The sequence below is a fragment of the Trichoplusia ni genome, chromosome 6, assembly GCF_003590095.1.
Source record: "Trichoplusia ni isolate ovarian cell line Hi5 chromosome 6, tn1, whole genome shotgun sequence".
NCBI lineage: Eukaryota > Metazoa > Arthropoda > Insecta > Lepidoptera > Noctuidae > Trichoplusia > Trichoplusia ni.
Window position 1 is genome coordinate 413,180 of NC_039483.1, and position 18,440 is coordinate 431,619.

Consider the following 18,440-nt stretch of genomic DNA (forward strand, 5'->3'; position numbering starts at 1 on the left):
CAATCTGTTTCAACAAGACCTTGCTGTCTAGGCTGTCTAATAAGTATATACGTCTAATACATTTAGAATACATAACTGCGCTACATAACATATTTAAATACATAATATGCAATCCACCAGAGTTGTGAGATGGAAATGTGTCGTGCGGGGATGTCCGCTGAGCCGTTTCTAGAGCTGTGCTGACCGAAGCGAGGTAAATCAAGCGATTCTATTGGTTCTTTACAAACACATCCCTCTCTACGCATCCTCGTACATCTCTGGTGATAACGCAGCCTAACACTGCCAAGTCAAAGGTCGTTAGGTCCGAATACTGCAACAATGTTTTTTCGAATTCATGTTCGTATTACTGAATAGTTATTACTTGATGATGCAACTAAATGATGATTTTCTCATGAGTATTTATCGGGTTGCCCGAACAAATTGGGACCTAAACGGATTTTAAATCAAGAGCTGATGCGGCAGGGGGATCGCGAAATTGACTTTTATATTTTTTTGTTTTTTTCTCTTAGTTAATCTTTTCTTTTTAGACACAGCGAACATTTCGCTGGTATTAATTGCGTTCTTCGTAGATCCTGGCTTGCAGGAGTTTGCAAAGGCATGTGTGAAGAGCTAGTCCCAAAGTCACAAAACAGCTTACACTTTTAAGGGTCTCTCCTTTCAGACAATCAAACAATTGAAGTCGACAAATCGAGAGCGATCCGAACCGACGGATTGAAATAAGTCTACAAAGTACTATCAATCAGAAATCTTCGTAACTTTTTATATTATAACTTTTCTTCCATATTTCGCCAAAATGATCCATTCATCATCTACGATATCAATTTTATTACATACCTACCGTTTTTATGATAAATCGGTACTTTTTCTTATCAGTATTCAAACGGTTTATCGTTCCAATTTTGGGCTATAAAATAATTATGTATTATCAACGTTTAATTATCATTTTTGATATTTCCTCGGTTCAGAAATCTTTGGTTGACCTCATTTGCATGTTTTTAGAGGCTTAGTGGGATTAAAACAATTCGACTGAATTTCAATTTGTGTTTATTGTGCATGAATCAGTTTCCAATGATAATTTTGTATTTAATAATTACGTATTATAGAGTTATCATGATTGCTACCGGCTCGTTTAATTTTCGGGATTTTTTTTTCTTTTCTTATAATTTCGTAAATGGTAATAAAAATTGTCTACATTTTTGTGACACTGTTCACAAAGGAATTTAATGGTGTGTACCGGTTGTTTCACAAACATTCATGACACCCAGACTCTGAACAAGTATACGCGAATCACACAAATGCTTGTCTTACGTAGGGATCGAAACTTGGTTGTACGCAATGGGCATGACGTGGCGACCTCAACCACTCGTCTTTCCACTTGCTCAATTTTGACAGTGTATGTTGCTAAGGATCTTTCTTCACATTTTAAGATACCCAGGTACCTTGCCCTGTACCATCAGAAGACTTTAATCAATCAATCAATTCAGCTCATTCGATCCACTACTAGACACAGGCCTCCGCAAAAGTCTAAAGTTTTCCTAACTTCAAATTGTTTTGATGACTATACAAATTCCTTCTTGTATGCTATTCTACTTCCTTATTGCAAGCAATCAGTAACTATCAGTTACATACATATGGTTGTTTCTATTGTGATAAATGGTTGTTACATTGCATGAGCAAAACAATAAAACTTTATAATTAATTGCCTTGTAAAACTGATCTGAGTGCATGTTAGTGAATTAATTTGTTGATGTACAATGATTAAGTATGTTCGTTATTATTTACTGTTTCGTTATAGTATTTTTAGTCATTGGGCAGAAAAAAGAAAACAAAAAGAGAGTCAGGTGCGAGCTAGACTTCAGACGGGTTCCGTAGAAATAGAACAAAAAAAAAATACAATGAAATTGGTTATCCATCAAATTAATGACCATAATAGCAAAACAAAAATCAGATTTGTTAAAAGCCCAACGCGAAAAAAACCCAGATTTTGTTAATTAAAAATTTACAACTAATAACAAAGCGCAAGGTTTAAAACCGACATATTTAATTACCCATCAAAGTTTATAAGGTACGTCATCACGTGCTAATGACGTCAATTCATTTTGCGAAGGGCTTTAATAAACATACCTAATTTCAATTAGTAATAACTACTAAAAACTATTCATAATTCTAAAGTTAAGATTCCATTACTAATGATTTTTTAACCTACCTGTATCTAATCAATTATGTTACATTCAAAAGCGGGCATGATACCGACAAACCACTGTCTCTATGTAAAAAAACTATTATTTACTCTATTAATGTGCAAATTCATAAAACTATAGTCTAATGACGTAGTTAACCAGTTATATGCAGATTGGTCGTTTGTGCCCAAATAAAAACAATAGCATTAAATTTCTGGTTAATCTTTAGAACTAATCGGTGAAATGTAGGCTTCCATACGTAATTCAACTTAAACACGTATTCGCTTCGAATAATTAATGAATTCTTTGAACGTAACAAGGAATATAAATAGTAAATGTCATTATTATTTTAAAGAATTTTATTGTATTTTGAAGCTTTTCTGAATTTGTACCGGTTATAGTAAATTGTATGGAATGTATATTGCAAAGAACTACCTTTGGTAACCATTCTGGTTTAAAATTTATGTTTGACTCATGTGTAAAATATTCTTATTTAAAAAAAGAGAAACCAGTCCCACACTAAGGAATGAAAACCTTGTGTCGCGAGGGGTTTCAAAAGCATTCAAGACACATGCAAAAACCCAGACACCCAGACTTAGGAAAAGCATTCATAGATCACACAAACACTAGTTCGATGCGGGTTTTGAACCTACAACAATTCACACAAACAACTCGTTACCTTGCAGTCATTAATACCTCAGCAGATTAAAAAGATCACAAGATATCTGTAAGTTATCGGTCACTAGTGACAATAGGCAGTTTTCTTACTTTGGGTTTTCAGAAGTTTGTATCTTGGTATTAAAGGGAATTTTAGACCTTCCCGACACCCATTGGAAGTATATTCCTAATCATATTATGACCCACTTACTGGCATGCCCTAATTGACCGTTCATCTACACATTAGATTACTTAATGCATACCAATAGTCCAAGGTATAGTAGCAGTTCCAAACCTGTGTTCAAGCTATATGCAAGGTTCCGTTAAAAAATCCAGTAAAGTATTCGGACTTTTCGGTATTAGGGGTTCTACACAAAAAGGCTAAACAAATAAATACGATATAAAATACTCACCAATCAGGTATATGAGAGTACCATAATTTTCTTTCAATTTTCAATTTATTTCTCAAATTATATATTGAATATGGTTATAGTAGCAATTGAATAATTTGAAATTTTCCTTTGTCTAGCAACTGAGATACAACTTGGTAAAAGGCAGGCTGACAGACATGTAGCACTAGCTATCTAGTAATTGGCTGCCCCTTTTAAGGCACAAAAATTTTGGCAGATGTATTCAAGAACTACCTAACAAGGTGTCGTTTGAAAATGATTTTACCTTTTATCAATTAATGATGATAAAAGCTTGGCCCCAAAAGATCAAATTTCGCTCTGCATTGTTCTTTCAAAAATATTTTAGTCTTATCAGCAAAACATCATATATTACGTAAATACGTAACCAAGTATCACTTTATTCCCCATACAATGCCAATGTGTATATAATACCAACAGATCAATAAGCCTCCAGAATGAGCAGCAACATAATAAAGATTACAACTCTTGGGATCGGAACTCCAATATTGACATCAAACATCATAACTCTAAAGATTTATTAATGTAGATACGGTCACAATAGGGGAATGAAGTGGTATGAATATTTAAGCGAACTAGGAAACACATTTGTACTGTTTCATAATATGAACAAACTGCTGACACTCAACGTGTTGAGATTTAATCTAGAGTCACTATTGAAATCTTTCGACTAGAATCAGACTTAAAAACTCCTTTGTATTGTGACCGTATTGTAGCAACAGCAGTTTTATTAAATGTTAAAATTGTAAAGACTGTAAATTAGCTTAGTTACCGAAAAAGGGCATCAATTATAAATTTACATATTAATACAGTTGAAAGTAAAATAATCTTTAATACTAAATTGTTCCTGGAAGTCAGTTACGTTTATATTACATCGATATTCAGCTGAACCTAGCTAAAAGACTATGAGCCGACATACTCGTAGTTTGGGGAAAGGCAAACCATTCTGGTTCAGATATTTCAAAATTTAACGTACGTTGCTTCGCTTGTCATGTTAACCTGGTCTATCGATCGTTTCCCGGATCGCAAACAGACGCTAGTGTACTAGGTGCCCGTAATACGATCAAACCTGTTTGACTCAATACTAGGTTTGGTAGAAGCGTTTGAAGATCCTTCAAAACAACCTTTGGTAAGGGTTTGGAATGCTCATGTACCCCTCATTCGGGGAAGGGACAGGGTAGTGTCTGACTCTTACTGATTAAACCTGAACCGCCGTGCTACGTCACCCGCGTTTCTATGTCGGTGTATGGCAAAGCGTTGCAATCTTTCATACACCTTCAAAACAACCTGAGAAACCAAAATGATTCACAACAGGAAAATAAACAATATTATCAATCGATATTTAAAGATGTTTCTGTGACAAACTTTCCAATCAGCTGCGTGAACGATAACATGTTTGACATCAAACCAAAGCGTGTTCTTGTCAAACAAGTATGATCGTTTATACACTATAGATGAAGTAATTTATGGATGACCTGACACCAAACACTATTACTTCCGATTTGAGACTACACGTGAGGTTGAATTTTCATTTAACATCAACCTGTAGATGCCTATCAACTCAATTGGGGCAGAATTTCCATTAAATCTACGAAATCCAAAAAGAAACCACCATGGAAAACTCACACACTTGGTTACGTTTTTTTCCCCACAAGCGGTAAAACTGCATGAGAATCGAACAATATGCTTAAAAACCGCTAAATTGTGGTCTATATTGGTGATGAATATGTGATTCTAAGAAATATTTTTGTTTTTTCATTTCTATCTTTGTAAAATGATTCTGGCCTTCACATGTTGTGGCGTAACTTGGGTCAGGCTTACGGCCCAGATAAAATACCTGGGTCTAGTGCTCGACAGCAGGTGGCGCTTCAGTGCACACTTCAGTGGGCTGTCGACGCGCTTGCTGAAGACAGCGGGTGCCCTCTCATGGCTCCTCCCGAACATCGGGAGGCCCGGCGAAAAATGCCGACGTCTATACGCCGGCATACTCGAAAGTATGGCCCTATACGGGGCCCCCATCTGGGCGGACTCACTGTGCAGACGGGAAAACGCTGCTGCTATGCGCAGGCCACAAAGGGCCATAGCACAGCGGGTCGCAAGGGCCTATCGCACAGTGGGTTTCGCGGCGGCGTGCGCTCTGGCGGGAACCCCTCCTTGGGAGCTCGAGGCTTGGGTGCTCGCTAGGGTGTACGACTGGACGGCGGGGCAGAGGGCGCTCAACCAGCGCCCCGATCCGATAGAACGCGAGGAAGTGCTTGAGGAGGCGAGGGAGGCAATAACTCAGCACTGGGCCGATGATCTCGCCTCTGCAACGTTCGGCCGCCGGACGCTAGACGCCATCGGGCCCGTCCTCAAGGATTGGCTCGATCGGCGACATGGTTGCCTCTCCCTGCGTCTGGTGCAGGTGCTGTCCGGGCATGGTTGTTTCGGATCTTACCTGCACCGGATTGGGAGGGAGGAGACTCCGCAGTGCCACAACTGCGAAGCCGCGGTGGACACGGCCGAGCACACCTTGGAGGAGTGTCCATCGTGGGACGCACCCCGCCGCACCCTGATGGCAGCGGTCGGAGACGACTTCTCACTCCCCAGCGTGATTGCTGCCATGCTGGGGAGTGCGGAGGCATGGGAAGCGGTAGCCTCCTTCTGTGAGGTCGTCATGTCACAAAAGGAGGCAGCGGAGCGCATGCGGGAGGACGACCCTCTCGCGGCGCCGTTCCGCAGACGAAGAAGGGGCGGAAGACGGCGAGCACAGCGCCCGTCCTCATCTGCCCCAGGGGGTGATCAGCGGGCGACAGGCGCGGGGGCGCCACCGCCTGCATCACAACTATCACCCCCCATGCTCCGGCCATTATAAAGCACCCTCCCCTCTGGGGGGGAGCTTGAGGGGCTTGCCGCAAGGCAGGCAGTCGCCGGTGGGGGACTGGACGACATGGACTCCCAGGCCCCCTCCACTCAGGCGAGGTCGGAGTGCCGCTGGGTCTTTTTAGTGGGTATACCGGGAACGTCGTTTACCGGGGAGTCCCACATACCCCTCTCTCGCCCCCCGGCGGGAAGGGAATGCGTAATAGCATTTTTTCCCAGCGAAAAAAAAAAAAAAAAAAAAAAAAAGGCTTACGGCTAGCAGTGGATCCAGATAGGCCGAGTTGATTGATTGAAAGCGGTATTTAGGTCTTTAGTCGTCACCTTACCTAACATTTTCGCCTGAGTCTGCTTTATCTATCAGTTTCGTAGGTATTTAGAACTGTTTTATGTTTGACAGATCTATATGCTAGAGACTATAATTTCTTTAGTACAAACCCCTGTTAACAGCCAATGCCATGCCTATCATGCCCCGATCACATTAATATATTCATTGAAATACCATTTCTTCGTTTTTAATAATATCGAATCATCTGTTGAGAAATGACTAACATTTCCACGCTTTAGAAAACGAAATTAAGTGCTTTAGAAACTAATGAAAGAACTAAAGAAAGTTCTAGGCTAATGTATTAAAAGGCTAAGAATATTATTAGATTCTATATACCATGATGAATTGCTATTGTTATTTAGGACTATTTTTATATCAGACAGAAGTTACTTCGAAGATTAGTTAATCAACCATTATGAATACAATTTTGAGTATGACATCAAGTTGTAGAGTTGATCTGAAATTGTCGTTTCGACAGCTGCAAATGATGTGTGTTTTTCATGTACCTAATATCTAACTACCTAATTCACTACCGTAACAGGTATGGAACCTTTTCTTTAGCCTAGTATTCAATAGTTATAGTTCAATCGATAATTTCATACATAAAAGCATCGAACAGTTTATAACTTTTAAATTACTGTCATAAACTGGAATATAAACAAACTTTATTAAAGTTTAAAGCGTTTCTAATAAAGTGTTTCTAATAAATGCCTGTCTTACGCTGGGATCAAAACTGCGACAGGTCGCGGGAGTGAGTTTGGCGTGATGACCATGCCACTCGGCCATCGGTGCCGTCATGTCAAACGTTGCTAGCTTGCTGCTTAAGAGTTTGCGATATGGGCTGTTACCTATTTGTATCTTGACTATCTCGTTCCAAACGCGCCACTTAGTATAACTACATAGTAGCCCAACTTGAATAAATTATAATTTTATTTTTTGCTCTATCCTTTACAGTGATGGGCAATGATTCACTTTTTCTAGCCTCTCTTTCTCACAGCAGGACAAAATCTTCTTAATGCGAAAATGATTCCAAAAAAAAAAACAAAAATCTGGTGGTTTTCGGAAGTTGAGGTGGATTTTAAGTACTGTAATATTTTAATTGAAATTGGAACAAGCGCGTCTGTATTCCTAAACATTCTGGTTCAGTTGTCCGACTCGCGAGGCATCTGACCTTTGCGATGACCTAATTTGATAGAAAACATTGAATACCATCAACTAATAATGATTTACTTGACAGCTTGTATCTGTTATTAACTTATATTTTGGTGAGTTTTACTAAAATTATGTTTTTACATTTTTTTTTCTTGTTTAAAAAAATACGAAAGGTATTTGATCCTTGTTTCTGAGGTTTTCACAAACATTCAAGTCACATTCACATAGACACCCAGACTTAAGACAAGCGTTCATGGATCACACAAATGGTTTGACGTGGTGACTTCAATCACTCTGCTATTCCTCTAATCTAATAACATAATAAACTTTCACCAATATTTAAAACTGTTCCCATTACGCTCAGTATAATATTGTTCCCACCCTCTTTAATAAAATGACGTCTTAAATCATCATAGCCGACGTTCATCACAAACAAGACAATGTCTTGAAACATATGAGTTTGAGCAAATTGTCTTTCCGCTGGTACTAAACATCTCAGTCCCATATAGACGTTTACAGGCTGTATCTTTTTACGACACCAATGAAACAGTCTGGGCGGGGTGTTTGATAGCCACATGCGAAACGAAACTAGTAAAACAATGGTTTATTTGCAACGAATGACCAATCAATAATAATAACTTAAATTGGAGTTCCTCTGTTTTGTCTGTTCTTATAACAACGACGTGGGGTCGGCTTTCATTCTTACTGGAATTCATTATCTCGATTCTATTGATTGCCATATTTTCTCTGTTATCTAATAGTTCTTTACTCACTTTACTGGGAATGTTGTTGTCAAAATCGAGGATAATGGAAAACCTCCTCCTTTTGGCCATCGGTTTGATAGAACTGTCTGGCTTGTTGGTCTAGTGGTTAGTGATCCTGACTGCTATACCGGAGGTCTTTCTTCCACCCAGGACAAATGCTCGTGTGATGAGTACTATCATTTGTTCTGTGTCTGGGTGTAATTAATCACATATTATGTTTAGAAATATATAAGTATGTTTAACAGTTGTCTAGTACTCATAATACAAGCTTTGCTTAGTTTGAGACTAGATGTGTAAAAAAAACAACTAAAGCAGTTTTTGAGTAAGCTGGATGGGTGGTCAAATATAGTGACTTAAATCAAAGATCAGTTCAATCATTCATCAAAAGAAAATAAATGTTGAAAGTATTTCGTAAATCGTGTCTGAATTTTCACTGAACTGTTTACTTTATATCTTTGCATTTGTCGAATACGTCATCTGATAAGCAGATTTGATTTGTTGAGTTTAAGATTATGAACATAAATAGAATGTTTTTAGTGTTCAGTAGTTTATAAAGTTTTCTTTGTAAATTTGTGTGGTTTTGTGTTTGCCATGCTGTAGGGGTTTTGGAGCCAGACTTGACGGACAATAAAAATATTTGAGTGCATCTAAGACTTATTCAAAACTAGCTGTTGCTCGTGACTTTGTCTGCGTTGTTTTAAGATCAACGCATGCTCCTTAGTTCTGGTTTGTTCTAAAATTATTCCCATTAAAGAAGCTACTCTTCCATAAATACTAATTAAAAATATTCCTTTTTAACCTATTTTTAGATTTAAATAATCAATCGATACGGTATTCTAACTGTAACTAAACATGAATGGTTGATGACCATGCTTTAAAATGATGTCTGACAATACGCATTGACACTGTGTGACCTTGAACCGTGTTACGTAAGGTTGGACAGTGAAGTCTTTGTGTTACATCTGTCGTATTGGCAGGAAGCAACGGAAGGGCCAAAAATAACAAAATGAATGGTCATATTTTTATACATATATTATTAGAATAGTCGTAACTAATGGTATAGTTGGGAATTTGAAAAACAAAGTCGTGTAAAAAATGCGTTTTTACCTTTTTTTTATAACTGATCACACTCTTTTTTTGTACGTTTATTTTATAATTTATGCTCATCTTATTAATACGTATTTTTTTTCTTATTTATAGCTGCGCACTCTGGTTACATTTAAGTTGAATTTCTTTGAAAATAAGTCATATGTTTAACAGTTAATAATCTGCCTTCAGACTTGGTAAATAATAACTAGTATTTTCAATAACGTCATCTAGTTTTACAGATAAGTGTAGCATCGCCAAATATTTTTCATAGTACAGAAGAGAACCACTTCTTTTTTCCAACAACATAAATCATATACCTACACTGATTCTATAAAAAGGAAAAAATCCCAACACTGCAATGTAGCAATTTACGACTGTGTACAACAATGTAAAAAAAAGAAAAACATAAAAATGTTTTAAATAGCTCTTTTCCCCTCCCCCAAAAACACCAAGCATTCCAAAAATATCATCTTACAGTCAGCAAATACATTCAGAAGGATAGAATTCCAAGGAGTGTTAAATAAATACACAAAATATATTCCAGTAGTAACTAAATACTTCTGTTTTTGCTTCACTATTTTCCGACTATTTATCCCAAATCGTCTGACATCCATTTACGCACCATTCAGTTATATTTTCCGCTATTCGCGATCCCTGTTTACTGGCAGTCGAACACACTGATTAATTCCCTTCAAACCAAAACTATTGTTTACGAATGTGTCTTAAACGAACATATTTTACGTCATCACCTCCAATTGAATTATTTTTAAATACACTGCAAGTGACTATGCTATATATCTTTATTATTCAGTACTTTTTCTTTGATTCGTCATCGAGTCTTCATTAGGACTATACATGCATACATAAAATATATTTTTAAAACGTACCTACATAATAAATCTAAATTGTGAAATAAGAAGAATTGAAAAGATTGTTTACACACTTCAAATAAACAAGGCATGTTATATTTAAATAAATAAAACTTGTAGAAATCCTATTCCAATGTTATATTTAGTAATTCTTAAAGTGTTTGATCAAATACCATTAACAAGTGCCTTTTCTAACGATTTCGGGACTTGACCTTCAACAGTACAAATAAATCACAGTACTTTTTTTCTCTTACTCCCAAGACATTTGATTAATTCAATATTATATTTAGCTTAAGGTAAACCGACCAAAAAAACTAAAAGACAAACGAAAAAAAATCAAACAGCTATCGAACAAGATAATTGAATAATTAATTTGTTTAAATAATTTTATCGAAACCGCCAATTTAATTTAAATTAACCTAATGATTTATTTAAAGAAATAAATTATCCATCGAATACCTATACTACAAGTACTCAGTAGACCTGGAGAGTTAACGATGTGGAATCGAGACGCCACTACACGCATTATAGAGCGCTATCTGACTCCAACACACAAGTCTTGTTATAAATATCCATAGTTAAGCAGGCAGGTAGAATTTATGAACAAAGGTTGGTGAATCAGCTGGGAGCATAATAAAACGCTGTACCTATGTCAATCTTCATTAAGCGAACGGTAAACAAAACAGTAAATTGTTTTAGAACTTTTTATAAGGTAAACGGATTACGTGAAATGCCGCCTTGTGAAATGGCCGTCTCATTTCCTTTTAAGCAGAAATGGAATGAGACCAGTGACCCCTATAAATTATAATATTTTTTTTATGGGTTGTATAAAGTATTTTCTTGGTTGTTTTACGGCCAGTCACTCGCTGTTTGTTTAAACTTTTTGCGGTAAAAACAGTACAAAGGCACACTGGCACTCATCTATGAAACGAGAGAATATGAAAAAAAAGATTTATTCATAAGTGTGTGAAGTTTTTTGTGGACCTTCTCTACACTTATACTAACACACTGATTGACACTTAATAATTCGGTTGATAAGTCAATAATTTGTCTACATGGACTGTTTTTTAATGCGATGAAATTTGCTTGAGCTGAATCCACAAATATGATTTCTGAAACCCAGCAATGTGTACTTTTCACAATGTTTATAAATGGAGAAAGGTTATGGAGAAATTTCGACGGGTATTGTAACAATACTGGCTTTTTATCTATAGTAGCAAATTCGCAATACTAAAGTCTATTTACTAATTAAATATTTATTGTTGTCTTTTTTAAATCGGACTTTGTTTTTTCTCAGAAAAGAAGAGTATTTGTGAAAGATCTTTCTGAAACGTTTATAAACTGGCATCTTTACTTGCTCATTTTCTTATGAAACACCTGTTTATTCAAATCATCTGATAACATAAACAAATAAAAACAAAAATACTATTTTGAACTCCTTCCCAGATAATATTTGTATTAGTGAATGCATTTTTACGTAAAACTTTACCAATATCTATATATATTGATATCTGACTGATATCTATATTGTGTTCCATGCTATTTGGCAATGTTCTACTAATGTATTGACGTCGACGCACGTCATACACGTCACTTATTTCCGTTTAATATAATTTGATGCGCAATAAAGTAGTTTTAGTATTTGTTGGAGAAACAAAGCCGCAATGGACTGTGTTGCAAATAAACAATCATAAATTACGCGCTTTGTGTAGTATTTTTATTATACTTTGATTTCTATTTGTTTCTTTGAGAGAGCTTTGTTCTTATTGTGAGATCGTTGAAAATGTTTGTTCGTTAATAGTTTTGCTCTGATGAGATTAACGAACGAATAAAAAAGAGCTTTAAAAGTTAGTTTCAATGCATGTTGCATGATTCTTGTTTTTAATACCTAATCTATGAAACTCATATTTATATCACTATCAAAAATTCTGCTGCGATTATTTTTTTAAGTTTTATTTTATTTAATTATTTTATTAAATACTTTTTTCTAAAGTATGTCAGCCCTGATATTTTTGGAAGGCAGATTAAAAATTATTTATTTAAAAAAAGGTTTACTCAAGTTTATTGATCGGAGTTGCCCGACCAGTTTCCCGACCCCCGACCTTTATTTAAAAAATAATACATATTTTACATTTAAAAGACAGGTATCCTTACTTATACTCACTGCAACTCCATTTTGAAATAACACTAAGGAGAACAAAAAAACATAAATAGTTTAATCCACACGCATTTATTCAATTAAACACAGGATACAATGTCTTCACAGACATCCTGTCTGCAAAGCTGTCAGTCCTTAACATCAATTTGCATAAAACTTCACAGTACAATCACGTACAAAAGTGTTTCATGTACGTTGTACGAGTACATTGACGTGCAGTAACAATGTAGCTGTTAAATGAAATGGCATCAACGTGTGTTGAATAAGTGCTGCTGCCAATTACCTCCCGATCGTGTCAATAACTGGGCCCGATGCCATGCCGCTATATGTAAAATAATATTGTTGTAACAACAAAACATACAACCGACTTCAAATAAAAAACTGCCGGGCCAAATTTGATACAACTGGGACCAAATGACAGCTATTTCCAAAGTTATGAGGCAACAAACATAAAAAATACAGAAGCATTACTTTCTATTCTAACCCCATGAGACATTACCTATGCCTCGAGTTACTAAATTATCCAATAATTCTGATACTAATTAGTCTCAAAAATTCCTTGAACCTAATCTAACCGAGGATATAGCCTTACTGAATTTTATATACGAGAGACCCAAGTTTCTGCTGACGTTGCGTCCCTTTGCCGTTCCCTATAAATTTTTATTAACCCCAATTATTTATCAAGGGCAGAGTTGAAGGGCGAAGCTAAGAGATAAAGTACGATATTATACTGATTTTAACACGTAGAGAGATTTATTTTGTCTGGTTTACGTTAGACGTAAGAGGATAAGTTGGACGTTTTGTTTTTGCTGTTACTAGAATTATTTTTGTCTAAGCTTTGGGTATGTGTAAACATGTACTTATAATAGCATGTAGTTTTTAATCAAATGTGATAGTTCGCCTTTATGTCAAAACCCCGTATTCAAAAAAAATAATTGTAGAATTATTCAGTCAGTAACTTTCTAAAATAGAGACTAATAACCAGTTAAAGCAATGATTCAATAAAAAGAAATGTTTCAAACACTGTATGAGTATTTTTGTTTAGATTTTTACTTAGATAAAACACATCGATTTCACCTGTAGCTGCAACATTGATAGAGATCCAAAAAAATATTGCACTTTACAATTTGATGAAAACAATTCAGCAATTGAAGCACTTTTATCATAAAAATCAAAACAAGTTTGAATCTAAAAAGAGCGAACATTTTTTTGTAGCTTCCACCGTTATTGGTACGAAGTTTATTAAATGCATACAATGTTTATTTACTCGTGCGATTTGTTAACCGACCGGCTGACATGAGAGGATTCTGTTTTATTGAAAATTTGTTTTCAATATTTTGAGGTAGATGTAAATATTTTTTTGCAAAACGCTTTGTTCTAAATGTGGCATGGAGTGATGAACATTTGAATATACATTTGTAATCATTGTTACTATGGTTTTTTTCTTGTTGTAATATTGGTTTTTAATTTCTGTTCATACAATTTTGTGTAGAGTTTGCTTTTGAACGGATAAATAAGAAAAACAATGTCAGATCATTTTCTCTTAAAAATGCAAACTACACTTTCAAACATGAATTAAAAGAATCTGAAATCGCTAATCCTTTGCAAACAAGCTAAACTATTGTTCAGTTCGTCCATTTGCCAAGAGTTCATTGCCCAGTACGACAGCATAACATAAGTATTATTCCAGTAAAGAAAACGTCGTAAAAAAACAAATGAAAACGGGTGCAGCTAAATAAATAAAGGTGCTAATACAAACAGTGGCGCTCATATTAAGTAACTTGCAAAGACAATGCGACAGCAATCGATTGCAATAGGAGCATCGGATTCTCAGTGTCACAAAAAAAAATGACTTCGCTATCGCAATTTATAGCTACGGTGTTGCTTTTGCCATTAAGTTAATTAAACTGCGGATTTTTTTTACTGCATCTAGTATATACTGTTAATCTAATTTTCTAAAGCACATAATTATGATTTCCTTTCGTACTAAAACGCACCCATAAAATATTATATCGCGGCGCCGTTTGGGTTTGCCAGTGACGTCACACTAATGGCATAACCTTTCTTGGTTCAAGTGACTAAACATTAGTTATATTAATATAAGTTTTTGTACCGACTTCGCCGAACTTTGACCCCGGATACGTTCACTTACAAGTAATTCCTACTTAAATTAATTACGGATAAATATTGGTTTATTTATAGATGGCATTGCTAGTTATGTTATTGAATTTGACTGCATTGATAGGCGAGTGGTTGAGGTCACCACGTCGAACTGCGCGCGACGTTTTGCGGGTTCGATCCCCGTATAGCACAAGAGTTTATGTGATCTATTAAATGCTTATCCTGAGTCTGGGTATATTTGTGTGTGTAATATTAGTGCGGGTGATGTTTCTCAAAAATAATATTGCTGTGAAAGGCCACAAACTGATACGGACAGTCATTTTATTTATAAAAACAATGTTTACATTAAAATCAGCTGAACAGTTGCTGTAAACTAAACCGTATAACTTTCTCGAATGAATGCAATTAACAAAGACACTAATGAACTGTTATGGCTTACTCATGTTGAGAGAACTTTCTTTAAAGCAGTGGCTTTTCCTTTACAGTGGTACATCTTGATTCATATACGAATTCCTTTGTACTTCTAAATTTGATTCTATTTTTTATTTTGTAGTCTTGTAGACAAATTCTGAAAATATGACGTTTATTAAGTTTTCCTTTTTACCTCGCTCCGACTGCACTTGATCTGGTTTATTCTCAAACACATCGCAGGTCATTTATCGCTAAGATCTTCTGCAAACTCCACGAACGAGACTACTTTGTGTCGGTACATTAACTAGATGGGTGGCACTTCCCCGCAGACGGAGCGACGCATTTGCACTCTGACAGTTGTTTTGTACAAGAATCATGATTTAAGAGGTTCAAACCGTAAGAGTTAAACGTGAAACTTTCGAGTGATGAAAACCGTGGTAAAGTATGGTCTTAAACAGTATTATTTTAGTGTTTAATTTCGTTTTCGCAATGTAATAATCGCTTTGCGATGACCAAAAGCAATATAGTGTTTTTTTAGGTTTACGCGAATGTTAGACATTGAAATGAAACTACTTTTACGGATTTTATCGCGGTTTAATTTTTTATTTTAGTTCCCGACATTTCGACACCTTTGCAGGTATCATGGTCACGGGCAGACTGACATGGTGTTCGTCTTGACAGAAGATGTTGCTCGTTCTACCTTCATATTTTAATTAATTCGTTGTGGTCCCACCTACGCAGTATGAGCTCACTGTGTCGTGATGTCCACCACAGATCCTCGCTAAAGAATCCAACAAAAGCAATATATCAACCTCTTTGAATAGTTACTTTTCCAGTTGAAAATCAACGTTGACGTGCATCTACACTTTTACAGCTGGAATAAATTACTTGGAGACGTGACATTAAGCTTTCTTTATTTAGTAGTCATGATTTTTGATTTTTGTCTTATAAGACCCTCTAGACTTGCCGAAATATGTATATGACTGGTGAAAGTCACGTGACCCATTGCCTATAATGTCAAGAAACGAAATTTTATTTCTATACATTAAAGTTTTACCTACTGATGTTTATGATTGTAGAAATGCCATTTGGCTGAAGGGACTGGTCGAGAATACAACAATGACCTATAGCAATACCGTCAAATGCTTATACAAATCCCAACGCATTTGCCACTTAGGTCTCAAGTGTACTAATGTACGTAATCCCAATCAAACAATGCACTGTATTAGCTTAGTGTTAGCTGTTGTCTCAGTATTTAGGACTATGTGTAGGTGTGTGTGTCGTGTGGTCTATAAACATTTGTATGTATGTGATAAGAGTAGGATGATTTATTTGTGATATTGTAGATGAGAAAAGAGAATGTTGGTATGACTAAAACTGCCAAATTAATAGATTTTAGGAATCTAAATACCAACGCTTTTATTTTTATTTTTTAAAAGAGACCTCTCGTTTTTATAATTGTAAATTATATTGTCATTGGGTTTGAAGCTACCCTGAAAATGTCAGCCTGCTGGCTTATCCAGAAGTGCCTCAAAATTGAGTTTAAAAAATTCGACCGGAACAACAAACAAACGAGAAAGTGAGCTTATACAATCGTGGAAAAATACTGTCGCTTTGAAGGCCTGAAAATATCTCTTGTCTCTTGCAGATGTGAAAGAGACGCCGTTTTATGCGCTGTCACGTTTCCAAAACTTCAATATAAATTTAAAACATGGCGATAGGCACTCTACCCACACCTTATTAGTACTTCTTTAAGCAAAGATATTGTATTAACCTATAAATTTCTCTTGTTTCAGATCAGCATGGATACGTCTTCATCAGATTTATTTATGAACAAAAAATTGAGAACAAACAAATAAACGTAAGTAATTCAATCACTTTAAAACAAATAATATAAAAAAAACAGCTGGCAACACACGCATTACACGCCAACTCAATAATAACATTAAAGAAAAAAAAGTAATTGTCTATACTCTACAAAACATCTGGATTTGTATTACCTAACATGCAAAAGCTGCTAGACAGCAAAAATTCTGCGTTACCATTGTCGTAATGTAATTTGGTCTCCCTGAAAATGCATAGCTAAAACAACTTTACGAATTACTACTATTACATTAACTGCTCGCTTTACAAAGTGCCAATACATGATGTATTGCCACTCACCAATCAAATGAACAAGAAGGCGATTCTGATTTCGTCTGTCACTGCTCGCTTTCTCCCCCAAGGCGGTCTGGGTTACCATGAAGTTTCCTACACTTGACAAAAAATGGCACATAATCGAGTAGGAATAACAGACCTAGATCACTAGGCAGGCTTTAAAATGTATACCAATTAACGATCAATGAACAATTCAGTCTACTTAATATCGGTTTCTTCCATCAAGGTCCACGTAAAACAATAATATCGGTAGGTTATAATTGTAGGAATATCGACCGCTACATTAAGTTGTCACGAGAACTGCCACCTGGTGCGGAGGTTAGGAGAGTGATATAAATATAGGTGATTCAAAACTAGAGACCAATTTATTAGCTTCACAAAGCAAATTCCATAGAGTTCAGAGAAAATTGTGACAGAACGAAAGGGAAGTTCCATTCTATTTGAAACCAGGTTGGAGAAGAATGGAGACCGAGACCAAAAAGAACGGAATTTCCGCGCAGAACCCCCGGAACTCCTTGCAGGACTCAATTTAATCTTTAATCAATAATATTCATAGATCTTCTGTAAACAACAAAATAATGCAAATAGAGTAAGAGATATAACTAAATAATGATTTAAAAATTATCAACATTTACTTGACACTTGTTACAGAAGATTAGCTTGCTTTCCAGCAAAGGCTTTCCCTAAAGCAATCCACAGTTTACAGTCGTGTGTCTTTCTCATCCAACAAACTTCAATTATCTTTTTTATTTCGACTTGTCATCTCGACGTCTGTGTACCTTGTTTTCTATTGCTGGTCTTAATAATGAAGTCTAAAGCCAAAACATCCTTTATTTAGAAGCATAAAAGAACTACAAAACAACAAAACGTAAATATGAAAACTCTATCCTGACAAAAGGAGACAACTAGTAGGTAAGCAGTAATTGTATTAAAAACTTACCTACGTTGTATTGTGTGCACAACTCATACAACTGCAAGTCTTCAAACATTCTAACGAAGTTACTACGGCTGTCCTGTTGAAGTATTTCCCGTTTAGGAGCGTTTGCTCACCACGTCCGACAACATTCCGAATAAATTGAGCAAGAATATCTTCAATTTTTGCCTTTCCCTTTCGCTCTTATGGCAAGAAGAAACCACAGTCTACGAAGTCTTCTCAAACGTCACTCAGTTGCTTTTGAGTGTAATGCCATCTTTGTTGAGAAACATGTAGAGACAAAAGGAAATTTAAGAACGTCTCTGAAAAATAAGTCCGAAATCCAAGATTATA

The 18,440-nt window shown here is 35.9% G+C and overlaps 1 protein-coding gene across 1 annotated transcript in view; it reads left to right on the forward strand.

Annotated features, from left to right (window-relative positions):
• The window catches only part of LOC113495370 (5-hydroxytryptamine receptor 1-like), a 146,255-nt gene that overhangs the window by 20,287 nt on the left and 107,528 nt on the right, over nucleotides 1–18,440 (forward strand). Inside the window, exon 2 of the mRNA XM_026874061.1 lies at nucleotides 16,813–16,877. The gene's annotated coding sequence lies outside the window, so the exon portion shown is untranslated. The remainder of the gene's footprint in view (nucleotides 1–16,812; nucleotides 16,878–18,440) is intronic.